The sequence below is a fragment of the Triticum urartu genome, chromosome 6, assembly GCF_003073215.2.
Source record: "Triticum urartu cultivar G1812 chromosome 6, Tu2.1, whole genome shotgun sequence".
Taxonomy (NCBI): domain Eukaryota; kingdom Viridiplantae; phylum Streptophyta; class Magnoliopsida; order Poales; family Poaceae; genus Triticum; species Triticum urartu.
The window spans coordinates 468,540,330-468,561,812 of record NC_053027.1 but is presented as its reverse complement, the minus strand read 5'-3'; the positions used below and the strand labels follow the sequence as shown (position 1 = coordinate 468,561,812).

Here is a 21,483-nt window from a genome sequence, read left to right as displayed (position 1 = left end):
TGTTCGATGATTGAGAAGGTCTCGATGTGAGAACAAGGAAGAAAGGCAAGAGCTCAAGCTTGGGGATGCCCGAGGAACCCCAAGTAAATATTCAAGGAGACTCAAGCGTCTAAGATTGGGGATGCTGGGGAGGCATCCCCTCTTTCTTCAACAAATATCGGTATGTTTTCGGATTCGTTTCGTTCATGCGATATGTGCAAGTCTTGGAGCATCTTTTGCATTTAGGTTTTTCTTTTTATTTTTATGCACCATGCTGGTATGAGATAATCCTTGGTTGATTTATAGAATGCTCATTGCACTTCACTTATATCTTTTGAGTATAGCTTTATAGAATGCTTCATGTGCTTCACTTATATCATTTGAAGTTTGGATTGCCTGTTTCTCTTTACATAGAAAACCGCCATTTGTAGAATGCTCTTTTGCTTCACATATATTTGTTAGAGCATGGGCATATCTTTTGTAGAAATAATTAAAACTCTCTTGCTTCACTTATATCTATTTAGAGAGATGACAGGAACTGGTCATTCACATGGTTACTCATAAAATCCTACATAAACTTGTAGATCGCTGAATATGATATGTTTGATTCCTTGCAATAGTTTTGCGATATAAAGGTGGTGATATTAGAGTCATGCTAGTCGAGTAATTGTGAAATTGAGAAATACTTGTGTTGAGGTTTGCAAGTCCCGTAGCATGCACGTATGGTGAACTGTTATGTAATGAAGTCAGAGCATGAGGTGTTTATTGATTGTCTTCCTTATGAGTGGCGGTCGGGGACGAGCGATGGTCTTTTCCTACCAATCTATCCCCCTAGGAGCATGCGCGTAGTACTTTGTTTCGATGACTAATAGATTTTTGCAATAAGTATGTGAGTTCTTTATGACTAATGTTGAGTCCATGGATTATACGCACTCTCACCCTTCCACCATTGCTAGCCTCTCTAGTACTGCGCAACTTTCACCGGTACCATAAACCCACCATATACCTTCCTCAAAACAGCCACCATACCTACCTATCATGGCATTTTCATAGCCATTCCGAGATATATTGCCATGCAACTTTCATCATCATCATATACATGACTTGAGCATTCATTGTCATATTGCTTTGCATGATCGTAAGATAGCTAGCATGATGTTTTCATGGCTTGTCCGTTTTTTGATGTCATTGCTACGCTAGATCATTGCACATCCCGGTACACCGTCGGAGGCATTCATATAGAGTCATATCTTTGTTCTAGATATCGAGTTGTAATATTGAGTTGTAAGTAAATAAAAGTGTGATGATCATCATTATTAGAACATTGTCCCATGTGAGGTTATCAAAATAAAAGTGGCCAAAGAAGCCCCCCCAAAAAAGAGAGAGATGCCAAAGAAGCCTACAAAAAAAAGAAAAAAAAGAAAAAAACAATAAAATGAGAGAAAAAGAGAGAAGGGGCAATGTTACTATACTTTTACCACACTTGTGCTTCAAAGTAGCACCATGTTCTTCATATAAAGAGTCTCTTGAGTTATCACTTTCATATACTAGTGGGAATTTTAATTATAGAACTTGTCTTGTATATTCCAACGATGGGCTTCCTCAAATGCCCTAGGTCTTCATGAGCAAGCAAGTTGGATGCACACCCACTTAGTTTCAGTTTGAGATTTCATATACTTATAGCTCTAGTGCATCCGTTGCATGGCAATCCCTACTCACTCACATTGATATCTATTGATGGGCATCTCCATAGCCCGTTGATACGCCTAGTTGATGTGAGACTATCTTCTCCTTTTTGTCTTCTCCATCATCATATTCTATTCCACCTATAGTGCTATGTCCATGGCTCGCGCTCATGTATTGCGTGAAAGTTGAAAAGGTTTGAGAACATCAAAAGTATGAAACAATTTCTTGGCTTGTCATCGGGGTTGTGCATGATGTGAATGCTTTGTGTGGTGAAGATGGAGCATAGCCAGACTATATGATTTTGTAGGAATGAGCTTTCTTTGGCTATGTTATTTCAATAAGACATAATTGCTTGGTTGGTATGCTTGAAGTATTATTGTTTTTATGTCAAATGATAGACTATTGCTTTGAACCACTCATGTCTTAATATTCATGCCATGATTAGACATATGATCAAGATTATGCTAGGTAGCATTCCACATCAAAAATTATCTTTTTTATCATTTACCTACTCGAGGACGAGCAGGAATTAAGCTTGGGGATGCTGATACGTCTCCGTCGTATCTATAATTTTTGATTGTTCCATGCCAATATTATTGAACTTTCATATACTTTTGGCAACTTTTTATACTATTTTTGGGACTAACATATTGATCCAGTGCCCAGTGTCAGTTCCTGTCTGTTGCATGTTTTTGGTTTTGCAGAATATCCATATCAAACGGAGTCCAAACGGGATAAAAACGGACGGAGCTTATTTTTGGAAAATATGGAAAATTCGGAAGGAAATCAACGCGAACCAGTGCCCGAGGTGGTCACGAGGCAGGGGGCGCGCCCCTACCCTCGTGAGCCCACCGTAAGGCGGTTGATGCTCTTCTTTTGCCGCAAGAAAGCTAATATTCCGAAAAAAATCACGGCGAAGGTTTCAGGCCAATCGGAGTTACGGATCTCCATATATATATGAAATGGTGAAACAGAGCCAGGGGAGAACGCAGAACCAGAGAGAGACAGAGAGATAGATCCAATCTCGGTGGGGCTCTCGCCCCTCCCACTCCATGGGAGCCAAGGACCAGAGGGGAAACCCTTCTCCCATCTAGGGAGGAGGTCAAGGAAGAAGAAGAAGGAGGGGGGCTCTCTCCCCCTCGCTTCCGGTGGCGCCGGAGTGCCACTAGGGGCCATCATCATCACCGCCATCTTCACCAACAACTTCACCACCATCATCACCAACTCTTCCCCCCTCTATGCAGCGGTGTAACCTCTCTATTACCCGCTGTAATCTCTACTTAAACATGGTGCTCAACGCTATATATTATTTCCCAATGATGTATGGCTATCCTATGATGTTTGAGTAGATCTGTTTTGTCCTAATGGCTATTTGATGATCGTGATTGGTTTGAGTTGTATGTTTTATTATTGGTGCTGTCCTATGGTGCTCTCCGTGACGCGCAAGCGTGAGGCATTCCCGCTGTAGGGTTTGCAATATGCTTATGATTTTCTTATGGTGGGTAGCGTGAGTGACAGAGGCACAGACCCGAGTAAGTAGGTTGTTTGCATATGGGATAAAGGGGACTTGATGCTTTAATGCTATGGTTGGGTTTTACCTTAATGAATCTTTAGTAGTTGCGGATGCTTGCTAGATTTCCAATCATAAGTGCATATGATCCAAGTAGAGAAAGTATGTTAGCTTATGCCTCTCCCTCAAATAAAATTGCAATAATGATTACCGGTCTAGTTATCGATTGCCTAGGGACAAATAACTTTCTCGTAACAACAAACTCTCTACTAAACCTAACTTAGTTGTGTCTTTATCTAAACAGCCCCTACTTTTTATTTACTTGCTCTTTAGTATCTTGCATACCTATCCAACAACACCTACAAAGTACTTCTAGTTTCATACTTGTTTCTGGTAAAGCGAACGTCAAGTGTGCGTAGAGTTGTATCGGTGGTCGATAGAACTTGAGGGAATATTTGTTCTACCTTTAGCTCCTCGTTGGGTTCGACACTCTTACTTGTCGAAAGAGGCTACAATTGATCCCCTATACTTGTGGGTTATCACGTGTACTGCTCCTGCCTTTCCTTCACAAATTCTAGTGAATTGTGCTATCTAATTTTACCATGCAATCTGTTGCTCTAGTGTATATGTTCTATATGTCGTGCAGTGTGGTCCTCACTTATTAACTATTTTGTTAATTAGTTGTCATCTTCAGTTAACTGTTTGGTTCAATTCTGCAAATGTGATGTTCAATTCTTCAGGCTGCAATTTTGTATTATCTTCCATGTGAGAAATAAATCGAATTTATCTTTACAAAATACATGAGAAACGAATACAATTGCTATATTTCCAAGTTGTCAAGCATGGTTGGTTTGGTTATACATTGTGCAATGTGCTGCTCATTTAACGTTTGGTTCATTTGTGTTGTGGTGTTTAGTTAATTGTTTGGTTCAATTCTGCAATGCGATGTTCAATAGTTGTGGGTGCATTATGTTATTGTATACCATGTGAGGAATAAATTGAATTTGGCTGTAGTAAATACATGAGAAACAAATACAATTGCTATATTTCCAAGTTGTTAAGCATGCTTGGTTTGGTTAACTGTCTGATCTTCTATTAGGAGTATGTTATATTGTGCAATGTGGTGCTCAGTCAATGTTTGGTTCATTTGTTGTGGTGTTTAGTTAACTGCTTGGTTCAATTCTGCTATGCGATGTTTAATTGTCGTGGGTAGAATTTTGTATTATTGTGCATGATAGGAATAAATCAAATTTGGCCGCACTTAGTACATGAGAAACTTATACTAGTGCTATATTTCCTAGTTCTTAATCATGCTTGGTTTGGATAAATGGGTTTTCCATGTGGCTTGAATTGATCTGATGAATCTGCAATGTGCTTATTTTTCATCAACATATTTTACTGATAGCATGTGAACCCTTACTTAACCTGATGACTAACTACCTTATATGTGTTGCAGGGAAACAATGGGAAGCACTGAGGTTTACCGTCGAGGTTAGCACGTGCATGGTCCGTTGTCTAATAGCACATTATTGTGCAATTGCAGGAACCATTCTAATATTTAGGTTTTTAACAATTTGGTCTTGCACATGTAGGTCCTGCTGTCAGAGGTTTTGACCCATTGTTCGACCCTTTTTGCATATGGGGAAATGAGTTGTCCATGAATATCAATCAATTCAATAAAGTCAGAAAGATTGTTAGGATAAAGAAATTAGCGACAAAAAACAACAAGATCTTTGTCTGCACAATGAAGAAGACATTAGTTCACTACAAGATGGTACTAACTATTATGCCTTGCCTTTTTTATTCCTTTGCCCCATTTCCAATATAGAGAAGATATTTATGCACATCTTTGTTTTCAGGCCTTTCCAAAGCAGTTCACTAATGATTACCTCTCAAACCACCTCTATGGTCAGAAGGCGAGGAAGGTTTTCATACAACACCCACGGTTCAATATTGAAGTGTTCCTGAAGAGGACGAAGGACGGACGGTCAATCATCCACAGGCACTGGCCTAAAATTGCAAAGACCTTCAACATGAATGAAGGCTCAATATTCGCCTTCCGCTTCAACAGTTTTCCAGATGAGATGCATCTGTCTATATACCGTCTATGATGCTAATTTCGAAAGCTTCTACATGTTGTATGTGAAACTTGGTGCTGATGCAGTTGTGTAATGGGGTAGCTGAGTGCTGAAGCTATATCATGTTGTACTCTGATGTATTTCAATTATGAAACCTGCTTCCTTAATATGGAAATGAAATATATTATGTGCTTAATATGAATGTCAATTAGATTAATAAATGAATTATTAATAATAGGGCAATTAGCCTGCTAATGGAGAATTAGCCTGCTAATTGGGTTTTGCGATTGCAAACGGTTATTGAGAAGATACCGTGGGCGATGACCTCATGCAACGCACACAATTTATAGGAATAAACCGTGTTGGATCAATGAACAATCACACACGACCTTCTCTTGAAAACTGTTTGCGTTAGGCCACCTTGCACAAATGTTTACCACATAAAAACGGTGTGTGATGGACAGCCTTTGCCACACAGTTTTTTCTACGCACCGTGTGTGATGCATTCAATAACGCAAATGATAAAATTGTTAATATCGTGTGCAATGACAACGCTATCACAAACGATTTAATGGGGAAAACTGCGTGTGATGTACCTATGAACGGAAACGTTTTCCTTGGGGCGACTGTGTGGGATGTACATACGAACGAAAACGTTTAGCGGGGACTGACTGTGTGGGATGTACTTGTGACCGAAAACAATTTCGCCTGTATAATTGTATTTTTAGCTCTATTGTACGTAGTTCCGTATCTGTGCGCTCGTCGGTTGCACACGACCTCATTTTGCCGAGCGTGTGTGCCAGGAGGGCATATCCCCGACGGTTTCTGGGTCGTGTGGGAAGGACCCCCCTATCCCCGTCACTCACTAGGCAACGGTTCCAAATGCCGCCGCGGAAAGGGGTTAAAAACCGTTTGTATAGCACCGACGCATACCAGTGCTCCCTCCTCCCACCGCCCTCCCCCTCCTCTCTCCTTCATCCTCCTCCTTCCTCCTCCCACCCTACTGTTCTTGCAGGATCGCAACAGAGAAGTACTAGGGGCAGCAATCAGAAGCGCATCCCACAAATAGGAGACAGGTTCATCTGCATGCTCCAATATGATGAAGTAGGTGTGCTACACATGTTTTATGCTATTTTACCTGAGAGAGAGCAGCGGGAGTGATTAGCTAGCACTAGAATGAGTTTGAAGATGATGATGTGCTACACTATGACTATGATGATTAAATAGCTAGTGTTGGTGGTAATGACTATGATGATTATTATTAGCTAGTGTTGGTGGTGATTAGATAGTACACTATGACTATGATGATTAAATAGTGTTGGTGGTAATGACTATGATGAGTATGACTTGTTATTATGATACCAATGATGAGTTATTTATTACTATGATGATGATGCTAAGTTGTTATATGTGTATGATGAGTTATTATATATCAGTGGATTAGTAGTATACTTTCGACATGCACCACATGTTGCCTCCACTTGAACCTAATCCACATTCATCTCACCCACTGTTGTATATACTAACTAATCATGGTCATAAAATCATAAGATGAAAGTACTGTATATAAAACCTATACAAATACAGTGACAATAAGCTGCATTTTCAAAAATACAGGAAAATTTAGCGGTAGCGCTTTTCAAAAGAAATGCTACTGCTACTTACTATTAGCAGTAGCGATTTTCCCTACCAAGCGCTACTGCTAACTAGATATAGCAGTCGCACTAGAAAACCAGCGCTACTGCTACCAGTTAGATGTAGCGCCTTACTGGTAGCGCTGGTACACGCGCTACTAGTAGCTCTAAAACTAGTGCTACTACTATGGTATTTTAGTGTGCATGTGAATTCATTGCATTCATAACCCACAACATCTTCACAAACTTTGACTACATCTTCCCCACCCGCGGCGGTATGCACAGCCTCCCCTACTACCTCGGCAAGGATGGCATGGAGGAGGAGCACTAAAGAGAAGGCGCAATGAAGATGGTGGTGAAGGCCTGGCCGGTCTCGTGAAGCTCATCTTGCCCGTTAGGGCTTTTTATATATGTTTATGTTATATCGTTGGTTGTACCGTGAACTCTTTTATGCACATATGTTTTATGTAAGAACTATGCTATGCTTGCTACTTTCTATGTTATGGATGTATGCTTGCTACGTGAGATATTGGTAGATGGATATGGTGCCGTAGCCGAGCCGTAAACATGCTCTCTAGATGGATATGGTGCCGTATCCGAGCCCTAGACATGCTCTCTAGATGGACATGGTGGCTAATGGTGCCATCGGACTTTATTTTAGACGTGGTTTATGATGGATATCATGATCTACATAATTAAACCTGAGATGCTCTTAATAATAAATTGGGATCCCTAATAAATTTTCCATGTTCTACAAAAAAATTGTGTATAAAACAAAAAAATCATGTATACAATATTTTTCTTGCAACAAAAACATGTTTATAATACCCGCATGTCAAAAAATCAAAATGTTGTGCCATAGGCTATATGCAGAAGGAAATTGCCACGATATGTACAAATAAATTTGACATGGGCAAGTTCAATAAAGAATTGGGACCCTAAAGAATTTTTCATGGTACTTACACTAACAATGACATGGAAAAAGTTATTCTTAAGCTCGCCATGGCAATTATCTATACAAAAATGCCATGGGACAAAAGTTGTACTGCTAACAATAAATCAATTTACCATCATGCACTATTTTTGGTCGGCATGGCAATAAATGGATTTACCATGACAATAATCAAGTAAAAAAATAGAGCCAGTGCATGCACTATTTTTTAGGCCTCTTTTATCTTTGTGGGCCTTCGACAGTCAATAGAATGCGACGGCCCAACCAGAGCTTAGTTTCAATTTGGGCCCTAGAACTACATTTTTTTCTTTTGCGGTTGGTGTTGTGTGATGAAACTAAAAGTGTCAAAAACTAACACCTACAGGGATTTAGAGATGGAGATAGAGACATAGTTTAAGCAACAGAGAGAGCACATGATCCATAAATTAAGCAACATAGAGAGCACATGATCCACAAATTAAGCAACACAGAGAGCACATGATCCACAAACCCTTAAGAAAATCGTAGAGCACATGACACGATACAAATAACATCTCTAATGAGTGATGACCAACAAGTAAGAAATTCCTAGAGCAACTATACAAAAATAAAATCCTAAAGCTATCAGATTCGCCTGCTTGTTCAATTGAATCATATGCTTCAAGTTCTTGTTCATCTTCTTCAATTCCCCCTTCAGATCTGCATCCCCAACTGTCAGAGCAGCACTTCCAGAGACCAAATTCGTTGGTGCTGACAGCAGATTGAGCTCCCGGGTTGGGGCCCCATTGAATTGAATTCGCTTAACGTAGTCATCCAGCCATTCAAAATGTGTGCATTTCTTCACAATCTGAAACGAAAACATGAACCCTAAATCCCAGATCCAAGGAAAAAAGAATTAAAAGCAAATAGAAAAAGACATCAGAGAAAAATCATGAGATCTAACCTTCCCCTCTGGCTTGCTCTCGCATTTCACGAACTCGCGCCCATAGTTGCCATTCTTGACCTCCTTCGAAGTCAACCGTATCAGTGGCGCGCTGCGTGGGCAGTCAGGACATCACTCCATGGGAAGTGGACCATACTGGGTCCACGAGGGGCGGGAGGCTGAAGTGGAGCTCGACATATCGCCCAAAGTCGCCGGAGAAGAAGAAGCATGGGAGTGGCCCCTCTCATCGCCAGAGAAGAAGCAGAGGAGTGACTCCTCTCATCGCTGCAGAATAAGCAGCAGAAGAAAGGGAGGCAAGGTGGGCGAGCACAACCAACAACTCTCGCGGACCGCCTCTCGCGGATCACCCCACGATCCAACGATGCATAGCCGTCCATGTGATCCAACGACGTGGAGCCTACACGTAGCCTGCCCTCGGAATTCCTTCTAGAAGACCACATCTGAGGGTTGTCGCTTGGCGCTAGGGTATGATCGGACGACTGACGTTTGGAGCTAGGGTTAGGCGAACCCCGCGGGGTTTAGAGGGGTTTTGAGCTGGTCAACGGGGTTTCCAAGGCTTTGACCGAGCATAACTAATTTTAAAAAAATCTTAAAAATATGAAACCTTCGTCGTTTGTCGTTTTATAAGACACACTAACAAGGAAAAATACTAAACTTGGTATGCGGACATTTATAAAAAAACTAGCTAGCACGATCAAGGTCAAATGAGTACCATTAATTTAAAAAAATCAAAAAAAAATATAACCTGCGCACAATGTTATCTTGTGTGACATGTTACCAACCAAAAATCATAAACTTTGTCTATGGACATTTTCATGAAAAAACCTTCACACATATGAGATATCACGTACAACATTTCATATAGTCCAAGGAGAGGAGGTAGGGTTCCCTTTGGTTTTTGAATATAAAAAATCACCAAAGCTTGATTTCAAAGTGAATAAGAAGGATCTGAACTTAGTTTTCCATTTTCATATTTTAAACATGTTTTAATGGTTTTCTTTTAAAGTATATTTTTTCAAAAAAAAAGTAAAAATATGAAGATTAATTCAATAAATAGTGATACTTCGAATCTACACTATATAGATTGAATAGGTGTTAATAAAAATTATTTGGCTCATTTAGAGTAGGTCCAAAAAACTTGATTACAAATGGGACTGTTTACCCTAGCTTGGGAGCTCATTTGGAGCACATTTCTCATGACTACAAGTTTTACCACGCAAAAGAGATCGGATTTCAACTCACACCACAGGGAATGGAATTCAAGTGTTGGTTCAAATTCAAATTTTGCCTCAATTTTGTATTCTACCTCAAATTTCACATCAAATTACAAATAAAAATATTACAACTTACAAGTTTTCACAGTAGTTAAAATTGACGACAAAATCCTTATTAAAATCCTTGAAGTTCAAGGTTTATGACTTGCATTCAAGTTCAAATTCAAATATCTGCCTTGCTCCTTGTGTTCTGGGATGGGTTAACCGTCTTGCTCCTGGTTTCCCTAGCTAGGATATTTTGTGCTTTTGAAAGCTTTGTCTTGTTGCTTCTGATCTTCACTTTTGGTGGTGGCGGTTTTGTTGAGCTTTGACTGACCGAGCAAGTGATGACCAGTTGACGGTCATCTATGGGTTCACTAGTCCTTAAAGGACTTCAGACAAAATAACTTCCTCCTCTCTTATAGCTTCAAAACCTTCATAAGCCATGGTTTCAAATTCTGCATCAGATGATGGTTCAACCGAAGTTTCTTCCTCTCTAGGTCTTTTCTGTCCTGTGCCTCTAATTATCCTAGAGCTAGGTCAAATAGAAATAAGCTTAGCCATCGATAAAAAGAGAACAAATGCAAAAAGGGAAAGGTTGCACCCATACCAAGCTGCTACTTCAGCTGCATTCTCCTCTGCATTTGCTACTACCCATTGTTCATCTTCTCCAAATGATGCATCAACTGGATTGGTACAACGCCTAGCAATATGCCCTACGATACCACATCTTTTGCACTTACGCGGTTTTTACACGACCCTCTTCACCAGCTCTTATAATGTTTTTCCTTGGTCTTCCTGGTGGTCTAGTCAGTACAGGAGAATGGAGTTTGAACCTGATGTGACACCATCTTCGGAGAAGAGGGTGTTCAAGGGGAGGTCCGATCTTCACGGCCAAGGTTGTCAGAATCGCGATTTTGTTGTACGATTCTACAACTTTACAATCCAAGCTAACCCCTCTGATTCTACGATTTTAGTTCATAGAATCTACGTTTCTACGATCTTGATAGTGAAGATTCTACGATTCATGACCCTACCATCGAAGCTCCAATCCGATTCAGAATCCCGATTCTGACAACCTTGTTCACGGCGTAGGATCGATAAACGGATGGGGATAACTAGCTGCAAGGAGCCAGAAAATGGAAAATAAGAGATTATGACCCGACGAGGAGGATGCTCACCGAAGCTTGCAATCCGAACATTCGCCGATCCACAACCTGCAATACTATCCCACACAACCACGCTCAAAGTCGTGGAGCACGGGATAGGTGCAATCCGCAAGGGAAACCACGAACTCTAACCCGCACAACATGATCTAGTCGTGGAGCATGAATTAGGAGCAATTTCTCAAGGAATCACGAGAATAAGGATAACAAGAGCTCTCCAATCTCAGGAGGAGTCTATGTCTTTGGTCTTTGATAGAAATGGCAAAAGTCCCCAACGAAGGGAAGAGCTAGCCTATTTATAATCGGGACAACCCCCCTGGATAGGTGTGAAAGAGAACTAGCTTCTGGATCTAGCTTAGGTGTGAAAGGGAACCATCTTTGTTTGACTAAATGGCTTCAAGACTTAATGAGATAGCTTTTGGAATACTCTCGTTGGAGGTGGTTGGTAGTTCCCGACCAAACATTGTTTATTGGGGTCGAACAATGTTTGATTCAGCAGAAAACTCAAGTTCTGGAAATCTTTCGCAAGTTGGGATATCCAAACTCATGCAAAACATTGTTTCGTCAGAATCGCAACAATGTTTCTTCAGTAGACAACTCATTCTTCATGAATTCCTAACTTTGTTTCCTCGTCATAAAACATTGTTTTGCACGGACTGAAATGTGTTTGGCCTTCTTTGATATCGCACCTGAGTTCAACCAACAACAAAGGAGGTGAAGGCCCAACCATGTTTTCAAGGTCAAATGATAGACTTAAGTTGGCATTCACCTGATCATGTATTTGCATTGCGCGACTTCTTGTGATTGGACCGTTGATGGTTGGTGGTGTGGTGCCCATGGTTGGGATGTCCTCATCATCCTCCCCCTCTTGAGAAGGAGTCGTTCTCGACTCTAAAGGCCCAAAGTATGGGGAAAGATCGGAGATATTGAAGGTCGGGCTGACACCATATTCTTCTGGAAGATCGATCTTGTATGCATTGTCGTTGATCCTCTCGAGCACCGCAAATGGTCCATCACCGCGTGGCTGCAACTTGCACTTGCGTTGCTCTGGAAAATGGTCCTTCCGAAGGTGTACCTAGACTAAATCACCTTGCTCGAACACCAGCTTCTTCCTGGTCTTGTTTACTTGCTTTGCATATTGTTTAGTCATTTTCTCAATGTTCTCCTTTGCCTGGGCATGAAGTTTCTTGACGAAATCAGCACGCTTTCTTGCATCAAGGCTAGTTCATTCCTGCAGTGGCAAAGGCAAAAGATCGATGGGAGCAATAGGTTTGAAGCCATAAACAAGTTCAAATGGGCAAAATTTAGTGGTCGAATGTACCGCCCTGTTATACGCGGACTCCACATGAGGTAGGCACTCTTCCCACATCTTCAAATTCTTCTTGAGGACTGCTCGCAGCATCATGGATAAAGTCCGGTTGACAAATTCAGTTTGTCCATCAGTTTGTGGGTGGCATGTCATGGAAAATAGGAGCTTGGTGCCAAGTTTTCCCCATAAGGTCTTCCAAAAGTAGCTCAGAAATTTGGTATCACGGTCTGACACAACCGTGTGTGGTACTCCATGTAGCCGCACAACTTCCCTGAAAAACAGATCAGCAATGTGTGAAGCATCATCGCTCTTATGACATGGGATAAAATGTGCCATTTTGCTAAAACGATCAACTACCACAAACACCGAGTCACTCCCCCTCTTAGTCCATGGTAAACCAAGAACAAAATCCATAGAAATATCTTCCCACAGAGTATTCGGAACAGACAGAGGAGTATATAAACCATGAGGATTCAAGCAGGACTTAGCTTTGTGGCAAATCTCGCATCTCATCACGTAGTGTTCCATGTCACGTCTCATTCGCGGCCAAAAGAAGTGATCAACGAGCACACTTTCAGTTTTCTTGGCTCCAAAATGTCCCATGAGACCACCAGCGTGAGACTCCTGAAAGAGCAACAAACGAACAGAACAATCTGGAATGCACAATTTGTTAGCTCGAAATAGAAATCCATCATGCAAGTGAAACTTCTCCCATCCCTTTCCCTTGTTACACTTTGAAAATGGTTCAGCAAAGAATGAGTCGTTAGCATACAGTTCTTTGATGCTTTCTAAACCAAGATTTTAACATCAAGTTGGGAAAGTAAAATGTGACGTCTAGACAATGTGTCGGCAATAACATTATCCTTCCCTTTATTATACTTGATAATATAAGGAAAAGACTCTATGAACTCACTCCATTTTGCATGTCTACAGTTCAGTTTAAGCTGGCCCTTAAGATGTTTTAAAGATTCATGGTCAGAATGTATTACAAACTCTTTTGGCCACAGGTAATGTTGCCATGTTTCCAAAGATCGAACAAGTGCATACAATTCTTTATCATAGACGGAATAATTAAGAGTTGGACCATTAAGCTTCTCACTAAAATAGGCGATGGGTTTACCTTCTTGCATTAGTACTCCACGAATGCAAACACCACTTGCATCACATTCAATCTCAAATGTCTTACCAAAATCAGGAAGGGAAAGCAATGGGGCTGATGTCAATCTCATCTTCAGTTCTTGGAAGGACTGGTCTTGGGCATCACCCCATTGGAATGGAATCTCTTTCTTCATTAACTCATTCATTGGTGCAGCAATGATGCTGAAATCCTTCACGAACCGGCTATAGAAACCTGCAAGTCCGAGGAAGCTACGTACTTGGCTCACATTTTGTGGAGGCATCCACTCACGAATAGCCTTGATCTTCTCTTCATCGACCTCCACACCTTTTGCTGAAACAACAAAGCCAAGAAACACAACCTTGTTTATGCAAAATGTGCACTTTTCCACGTTAGCATACAACTTTTCCTCTCGTAGGACAGCAAGCACACATTTTATATGTCCAACATGATCCTCCAAAGTTTTTCTAAAAATCAATATGTCATCAAAGTAGACCACTACAAATTGGCCAATGAAGGATCTAAGCACATGATTCATCAATCTCATGAAAATACTAGGTGCATTTGTTAATCCAAAAGGCATAACCAACCATTCATACAAGCCAAATTTTGTCTTAAAAGCAGTTTTCCATTTGTCACCCTCTTCCATTCTTATGTGGTGGTAACCACTTCGTAAATCGATTTTAGAAAATATGGTGGAGCCACAAAGTTCATCAAGCATATCATTGAGCCTAGGAATAGGGTGGCGATATCAGACAGTTATGTTGTTAACGGATCTGCAATCAGTGCACATGCGCATGGTACCATCTTTCTTTGGAACTAAAAGAATGGGAGCAGCACAAGGAGAAAGACTTTCCCTTATGTACCCTTTGTTAAGAAGATATTCTACTTGCCTCTGAATTTCCTTCATCTCCTCTGGGTTTGCTCGGTACGGTGGTCGGTTTGGTAGTGGGGCACCCGGAACCAAGTAGATTTGGTGCTCAATGCCCCGCTTCGGTGGTAAACCAGGTGGTACCTCCTTGGGAAACACATCCTCATACTCCTACAAAAGATCAAAAACAACACTAAGAAGAGTTGAGGGTAAATCATTAGCAACCAATAAAGTTTCCTTGTACATGAGTACAAAGAATGGAGTATTAGGTTCTCTCAATTCCCGCAGATCCCTTTTCCTAGCCATCATAACTAATCTCTGTTTTTTCCCGGGGCTTGGTCATATTTGGTTGTGGAGCTTTTGGCTGTGGAAACACTCCCTCACTATGTTGGTGGCTCGCTCGTTGTGTATGATCACTCTCTCCCTTTTTATTTCCCTTTCTTTTCATCTCATCAAGATAGACTTCCTCGGGTGTCATGGGCAGCCAAGTGAACTGTTCTCCTCTATGGACAAAACATAAGCGATTTGCACACCCGCTGATTTGCACATCATGGTCATGCAACCACGGTCGCCCAAGAAGCAAGTGACAAGCGTGCATCGGCACCACATCACACTCAACATCATCCTGATATTTCCCTATGGAAAATGTTATTTGCACGCTACTAATCACCTTAATTGCGCCGCAATCATTCAGCCATTGCATGCGGTATGGGTGTGGGTGACGTTCTGTTTGCAATTGAAGCTTCTCGACCATCTCCGTACTTGCAATATTGTTGCAGCTGCCACTATCAACAATCACTCGACATATCTTTGTGTTGATAAGGCAATGGGTGTGGAAAAGATTATATCGCTGCCCCTTTTCCTCCTCCACAACCTGAGCGTTAAGTGAGCGACATACAACCAAAGATTCTCCATCAAGTTCCTCATGAGATAAAATAGTTCCTCCTACTTCCCAACCTTGCTCCTCTTCCACTTCATCATTGCCACCTTCAGAGTCACTTTCAGACTCCCATTCACCTCGTTCATTGATGCTCATAGTTCTTTTGCTAGGACATTCTGAAGAAATATGAACTCTTCCTTTGCACTTGTGGCATTGAATGTCGCTGTTGCGTGTAGAACTCTTTTCTGGAGGTGGAGCAGAGGATACTCCTAGTGTAGCTGATGACCTCTTATCTTGATTGCGAATAGCAGGTGAGGAAGCCATCGAGGCATGTGGGTGTCTAGGTGGTGCACCCTCAAACTGAGAACCATATGGCTGTTGTGCTCGCTGCCATGAGCGGGTGGTGGTGCGGCCTTGGAAAGCATGAGTATGACCATTACGCATATTCTTCTTCTCAACTCTTATAGCTTGATGTACCACATCTTGTAATGTATCATAAGGAAACATCTCCACAAAATCTGATATTTCATCATTCAGCCCATGTAAAAATCTTGCCATCTTCGCCTCATCACTTTCACGGGTTCTTGTCCGAATTAGCAGCACCTCCATCTCCTTATAGTACTCCTCAATGGTGTAGGAACCTTGAGTGATCCCCTGCAACCGCTTGTAGAATTGCCTCTCATAATATGATGGAACAAAACGACGCCTCATAACTTCCTTCATCAAACTCCAACTGCGGATATGATTATTGCCTGACATCAACTGATCGTCTTGTAGTTGATTCCACCATGTAAGAGCATAACCAGAGAACTCCATAACAGCAATATCAACTCTCTTGGCTTCAGAAAAACCATGGATGCGAAAGATTTGATCACACTTCTCTTCCCACTCAATATATGCATCCAGATCCTCTTTTTCCGTGAATGATGGCACATGTAGCTTGACTCTTGCTTGGTTGTCACGGTCATCCTGATCACGGCGGTCATAATGATGATCGTTGCGACCAAAAACAGCACCACGGCGAGGCGGGGAGTAGGGTTCATAGTCCCACATGCCTTCATCTTTGTCACCATGCTCGGAGAGATCTTCAAGGAAGATGGCATCACTATCATGTGTCGCTCGTCGTTGGTGATCAGCAGCAAACCCGCGGGGGTCATGGCCTCGCCCGCGAGCATCTCCTCCATGCAGCCCACCCTCACGGGGCACAGCAAAGTCGTCACGCCTCCGTTCAGCAGCAACAGCAGGGGCGCCGTGGGCAGCAGCTCCTGCCGCTCTTCCACGACCAACATGGCGATCGTCGTTTCCTTGACGTTGCCGGTTGTCGGTAGCCAGCGAGGCAGTGGGGCTGTGTTGATGTTGATCCCCGTTACCCGCGATAGGAAGACGACCACCGAACATCCTTCGTATAGCTGCAACTATACTCTCCTCAATCATATCACCAAGTGTTGCGCGAGTTTTTGGGAGATCATCTTCCACATGTTGATGTCCATGTACACTCGTGTTGGATCCTGTCATGTTAACTCTTGGAAACAAGTGGACAAAAGAAAAATATATGTGGAAAAACACTCAGCTCACCTTCTTGCTTACCCAAATTCTAATGATTCCTTGGCGGCTGTGCGGAAGTAGCAAATCAGGAGTGGAAGGGCGAATGAAAGGAAGGAAGCTGACGGTTTCTAGGTGGATCTAGGTGGGGTAAAAAGGGAGGGCTAGTGCTGAGATCCAATCGATGCAAACCAAATGAACAAGAAAAAAATTGTAGATCATTGCACCACGTTTGAGTTGCAACACTTGCCACTTCAACTTCTAAAATTTCTCATCAAACTGAATATGATTGGATAGTTGCTCAACACTTTCTCTTCTCTTTTTTTTGCTTTTGTTTTTCACTCTTTTTTTCATCCTTTTTTTTTGCTCTTTTTTTGCAGCACAATAGATCCAACAACAAGACTCAAAGAAAAACAACAACAGCTTTGGATAGAACTTGGTGCGAACACAAAGAGGAAAGCAAACAACTAGATCTCAGCAACAAAGGCTTGGATTTTTTGTGGCTTTTTGGCTTTGGACTCTAGGACGGAGAAAACCAAACTAAAAAGGATAGATCTAGAAACAAAGATACAGATCCTACCGTGTAAACCTTGCTCTGAATACTAGATGATGCGACGCCGTCTTCGGAGAAGAGGGTGTTCAAGGGGAGGTCCGATCTTCACGGCGTAGGATCGATAAACGGATGGGGATAACTAGCTGCAAGCATCCGGAAAATGGAAAATAAGAGATTATGACCCGACGAGGAGGATGCTCACCGAAGCTTGCAATCCGAACATTCGCCAATCCACAACCCGCAATACTACCCCACACAACCACGCTCAAAGTCGTGGAGCACGGGATAGGTGCAATCCGCAAGGAAAACCACGAACTCTAACCCACACAACACGATCTAGTCGTGGAGCACAAATTAGGAGCAAATTCTTAAGGAATCACGAGAATAAGGATAACAAGAGCTCTCCAATCTCAGGAGGAGTCTATGTCTTTGGTCTTTGATAGAAATGGCAAAAGTCCCCAACGAAGGGAAGAGCTAGCCTATTTATAATCGGGACAACCCCCCTGGATAGGTGTGAAAGAGAACTAGCTTCTGGATCCAGCTTAGGTGTGAAAGGGAACCAGCTTTGTTTGACTAAATGGCTTCAAGACTTAATGAGGTAGCTTCTGGAATACTCTCGTTGGAGGTGGTTGGTAGTTCCCGACCAAACATTGTTTATCAGGGTCGAACAATGTTTCATTCAGCAGAAAACTCGAGTTCTGGAAATCTTTCGCAAGTTGGGATATCCAAACTCGTCCAAAACATTATTTCATCAGAATCGCAACAAAGTTTCTTCAGCAGACAACTCATTCTTCATGAATTCCTAACTTTGTTTCCTCGTCATAAAACATTGTTTTGCATGGACTGAAATGTGTTTGGCCTTCTTTGATATCGCACCTGAGTTCAACCAACAACAAAGGAGGTGAAGGCACAACCATGTTTTCAAGGTCAAATGATAGACTTAAGTTGGCGTTCACCTGATCCTGTATTTGCATTGCACGACTTCTTGTGATTGGACCGTTGATGGTTGGTGGTGTGGTGCCCATGGTTGGGATGTCCTCATCAGAACCATGGGTCTACTATGTTCCATTGGTATTTTCCCAAGAGTGCGGGCACATTTCAGCATAAGAAGCCCTAAATTTGGCAACAGAGAAATATTCAGAGCAATACTAATCAACTTCACCATCTTCACCTCCAATAACAGTCATGAGATGTAGGGCATGTATGCATGGCGTCCCGCGGATCTGCCATTGCCTACACTTGCATTCCTTAGTTGCAAGGTTCACTGGATATCTTCATTCCCTATTTTTACTGTCAGTGTATGTCACCTCAGCCTCGTATGTCAACGGTCGAATGCATTTCATCCTTAGTCCTCTTGCCTTGGCATGCAATGCCTTAATCAGAGATGGGAGCATAAGATGGCCAACATATTGTGTTTCTGCAGTTCTTTTACGAAGAGCCATCTTTATCATGATCATCTTCCTAATCTTATCAAATGCTTGCCACAACAAAAGCCCTTTCACTGACTTGAACTTTGCATTGAAACACTCAGCGAGGTTATTGTTCACATAGGCTACTTTGCAGATTTCATTGAATTTGCTTCTTGACCATAGCTTTCCATGATGTTCATCCATGTACTCCTTCACCAAAGGATTGTGAGCGTACAACACTCTCAAATGGTGCTCATGCTTCCTCATGCTGCATGTGTATGATGCTGGCCATAGGTTCTCATCATAAACTTTGCCTTTGAATTTCTTTTTAAAATTCTGCGCTAGGTGTCGCATACATTCCCTGTTCCACTCTAGGGAATACAACTTCTACTGCACTCTCTAAACCCTTGCAAACATCTGTGTGTATAACTAAACCTGAGGGTGTACCTATAATGTTGCGCAATTGCTATATAAACCAGACCCAACTCTCCTCAGACTCTACCTCCAACACACCAAATGCAACTGGGAATAGCCAGTTGTGTCCATCAACTGCAGAAGCTGCTGCTAGTTGACCTCTCCATCTTCCATTCAAAGCAGTTGCATCGACAACCAAATAGGGCCTACAACCATTCAGAAACCCCTGCCAGCAAGCCTTGAAACAAACAAAAGCCCTCCTGAAGCACTCCTTCTCCATTGTCTTCCCTTTTAATTTGTATTGAATTGTATGCTTGTCAATCTCTACAACACTCCCTGGACTAGCCGTATCCACTTCAGCTTTGAAGGTGTAAAGCAACTGAAAACTCACATTCCATGGACCATTAATCATATCAATAGCCCTTTCCTTAGCATAGAAAATCTTCATGTAAGGTATATTAATCTTGTACTTCTCAAATAGCTTCCCATGGAGTGATGTTGGACCAATTGTTGGTGTTTCCCTCACCCGATCCAAGATTGCATCTGCCACCCACCTAGTCTTTGCAAGCTTTGATTTGTCCTTTCCCCCTCCCCCTCTAGGTGGGCAAGTGTGCCCATGTGGTTTTTTTTATCCGAAACAAAATGAAAAATGATGTCAAATACAATTAAGAAACAATACACATGATCTCAATATAGAATGGATAAATAATCTGAAAAAAAAAGATTCAGTTGTAATACCTGAATCAATTTGCCTTTAGCATAGTGGATGCATGCAACCTCCACCTACACCTATCATAATGGCAATGAACAGTGGATCTTCTTGGCTCACTCCTATCAACCTCATAGGAGTTTTCAGTGAGAATGCAATATGTAGTCACTGCATTACGACAGTCCACCATCGATTTGAATATGGTTCCTAGAGTAAGCTGAGGATTCTCCCTATTCCACTGAATTGTTGACATGTACTCACCATCATATTCTTGTAAAACTAAGGAGTCGATGTTCTCCTCCCTCTCTTCATCGCCAGTGTCATCAAATCTAGCACGGCTGCTAGGCTCCTCTGGATATTCATCTTCCATTTCCTGTTGATTGACTCTATCTACCAGTTCAGGGAATAGAGTCTCATCCTCATCATCATGTCGAGGCACTTCCTCGTCAGGCTCTGCATCTACTTCTACATCAGGTGCAGAAGGGAGAGGAGAAGTGGCATAATTAGCGGTAGCCGACATGTTGTGGCTTTCAGAACCACTAGGTTTACTTGGTCTCGACCTACAAGGAGTGCGAGGACGCTCACTATTAGCAGAGACAGATGATGTCTGAACAACCTTCCCCTTCGGGATATGTTGTTTGCGTGCCTGAAGCACACCGATATGGATTTTACCGAAACGGCTGTCAGCATTCAAACTAAATAGCAATCTCAAATGCTCATCACAAGTTAATGGGACAAATCTCTGCTCGGTACTGTTGAAATATCTCAGTTCAACAGCACCGGCAGGGCTCCACAGATACTCACAATAGAGTGCCTCACGGAAATCTATGAATGAAACGCTGGTTTCTGCCACTTTCAGATAGAAAAATCCAGAAATCAGACACGGTTTAGTTGCACGCAGCTCACTAGTTTCCATTCTAACCACCAGCCGAAAAGCAAGTGCAGGATCAACCCTATTCGATGAAATAAAGGGTGCAGTTAGGCCAAAAATGTTCAGAACAATTGCACCGATTCACGCCAACGACGGTCAAATACAACCTAATTTATGGATCTCCTAATCAATTTTAGAGGAAAAACGATGCTTACCCAGGTGGAATCCATGAATTATCCGCCTCTGATTCGACCCAATCATCTCCACGGTCGATGCGCCGGACGGGGTGCTCCCCCGACATTGCTTCCTAATCCTAGATGGGGAGAGAGGGTAGATGCGGCGGAGGCGGCACGACTGCGGCGAAGGCAGCACGACAGCGGCGGAGGGGGCGGCGCGGAAGCGACTCGATCTGATTCAGGTTACAGTGAGTGTCAGTTTTGCGGCCCCACTCGTTAGCACGTAACGGTCAAAATGTGGACTCGGCCCTACACAGCCCCACTCGTTAGAGTTAACGGTCAAGCCATTGACCCGACGTCAACGTCCGCTATGACCAGTTCTGAGGGTTTCGGGCAAGGGAGTGGAGAAAAGTGAGTAAAAGTTAAGAGCGTGGGGATGAATGAGTAGAACT

The 21,483-nt window shown here is 42.2% G+C and overlaps 1 pseudogene; it reads right to left on the bottom strand.

Moving 5' to 3' along the window:
* Positions 1 to 21,156, bottom strand: part of LOC125516853 — a 66,722-nt pseudogene extending 45,566 nt beyond the window's left edge.
* Positions 21,157 to 21,483: the final 327 nt, after the last annotated feature.